Source organism: Brassica oleracea, chromosome C9, assembly GCF_000695525.1.
Source record: "Brassica oleracea var. oleracea cultivar TO1000 chromosome C9, BOL, whole genome shotgun sequence".
NCBI lineage: Eukaryota > Viridiplantae > Streptophyta > Magnoliopsida > Brassicales > Brassicaceae > Brassica > Brassica oleracea.
Window position 1 is genome coordinate 36,946,152 of NC_027756.1, and position 2,185 is coordinate 36,948,336.

Here is a 2,185-nt window from a genome sequence, read left to right on the forward strand (position 1 = left end):
AAAATTACAAATTATAAACATAAACGAATTAGGAAATAGGCAAGTTGTACCCGCCTCTCTCTCCTCTCCAAGTCTCGCGGCCGCCTCTCTCTCTCTAGGGTTGGACCGTCTCTCTCTAAATGTATAGGCCGGTTATGGACCGGACCGGTTATGGACATCCACCAATTGATTTATAACAACAATATCAATATTTCAAATTAAAAAAATGTATTTAAATTAAAATAAATTTTATAAATAGATTAATATACAATTAATTATATAGTGGCATGTATAAAATCTAACAATACTAAAAGTATGATATCAAGCTCTCTAAGCGCATCTACGTGGGATTGGAAATTCAGACCAATCAGAGATTGACTTTCTGCCACGTCACTTATTTCCTCGGTCTGAACCGGATCATGATTTATGTATCTGAGAGGGTCCCATTTTGAGATCCATCGTCAAACCCTTCATCTTCCTGCACCTCCCTTCTTTCATCAAACGTATAAAAAAAATATCACTCACGAATAGATCAACGTTACATCTCCTTCACTCCTTTAAGGAAAAACCACATTCAACACACAATTTTGCCTTCAGTTCCAAATTAAATCCCTTCTAAACATCTCTCTATTACATCTACCCTTTCATTTCAATCTGAATCCAGTCGTTTCATGTATCTATGAAAGCTCTCCTATAAATTTAGGGCCAAACACGACTAAACCCTCGCCACAATCCACCGCAAAAACATGTCGTCAGCAGATTCGTCTTTCTCAATTCCCGTCTTCCTTTATTGATGATCTTCATCATGATTTATGTCTCGGCTTCATACATCTCCCTCGACAGTCTCCATCTGGATTGATTCAACGTATTGGATTGCATATATGTTGGCTTACGGTATGAAACTTACCTTATATTTTGTTTTTCATCATTTTCATTTTAGTTTGGCATCTATTAAAGCTTTCTAGAGTAGATTGTGGATACATTGTATGTCAGGAAAAAAATAGTGTTACTGTGGTTGAAGAAAATATGGAGAGCCTTAAGAAGTACATGTATTTATTTATTGAGTCAACATTTCCCTTTCTGGTTCTAAAAATTTGTTTTAATGTTTCTATTTTCTTTCAGAAACTTCTGAATCTTCTAAAGAAAAAGCTGAGAGTTTCATTGAAGGGAAATAAAAAGGACGCCACTGAATTCTTGGAGGTATATCATTTTAATAAAAAAAATTCGTTCACTAATGTTTTGGCTGGTTTATAAAAAATAGCATGCATCATGTAATGTTTTGTTAGGAGATGAATGAGAAAGAAGCTACATAGATGAAAGAAATCATGGGTCTAAAGGGGAATGGAGTTCTATGTGTCTACCCTCGGGAAAAGAACATCAAAAACATGCTGTCCATCTCAAAAGAGAAGAAGAAAGAGCACCAACGAGTTCAAGCAGGTATAATCATATATGGTTTGATTTCTCATGTGTAAACATCTGCAACTTTTCATATATGATAACTCCATTCTTCACAATTGAAGTTTGTCCTTTAACTTGGATGAAACTTACCTCATCTTACACAATTGAATTAACGTTGTTACTTTCTTTTATGCAGACTTTTTTTCTTAGTTTTGCTTTTTATGATTTCAAGAATAAAATCAGGTTAGTCCTGTGGATGGCACCGTTCTGAGGTTCGGGGAGTTAAAAGAAAGTAGAGGGATGAACGAGCAAGTCAAAGGACATTCCTACTCAGCACCAGGTCTTCTCGGAACAAACTCACCTTCCCATGGTACCTGAAGGTAAGGATGAATCTGAGAAAGAAGTTGTTGCAGATAAAATCGACAAGTCTTGGTTGAGAATCTCTTTGGCTTCTCCAAAACTACGGGAGAGCATCTCAGCTAGGTCAGTGAAATATTAGCACGTCTAAGCAGTGACTTTAGTGTCAAGAAAATTGCAACTTATATGATCGAGTTTTCTTGCAGTCCGATGAAGGGGATCTATTATTGTGTGATATACCTAAGACCAGGGGACTATCATCGTATACACTCTCCAGCTGACTGGAATGCATTGGTTCGTAGACACTTTGCAGGTTTGGTTACTCACTAATCTCTCATGACCTTTGTAACTATTGGTATCTTTCTAAAAACACTTTTTTTCTCAGGGAGGTTGTTTCCTGTGAATGAGTGTGCTACAAGAACTATAAAAAATCTCTATGTTGAAAATGAAA

General features: G+C 36.3%; 1 long non-coding RNA gene across 2 annotated transcripts; it reads left to right on the forward strand.

Annotated features, from left to right (window-relative positions):
- The first annotated feature begins 452 nt into the window (after positions 1 to 452).
- Positions 453 to 2,041, forward strand: LOC106317238. 2 transcript variants are annotated; one of them, XR_001265078.1, is made up of 4 exons: positions 453 to 873; positions 1,102 to 1,179; positions 1,266 to 1,416; positions 1,621 to 2,041. It is a non-coding gene; the product is annotated as an uncharacterized LOC106317238 (long non-coding RNA). The 2 variants fall into 2 exon arrangements; XR_001265079.1 differs by having other exon boundaries at positions 1,123 to 1,179.
- The last annotated feature ends 144 nt before the right edge of the window (positions 2,042 to 2,185 follow it).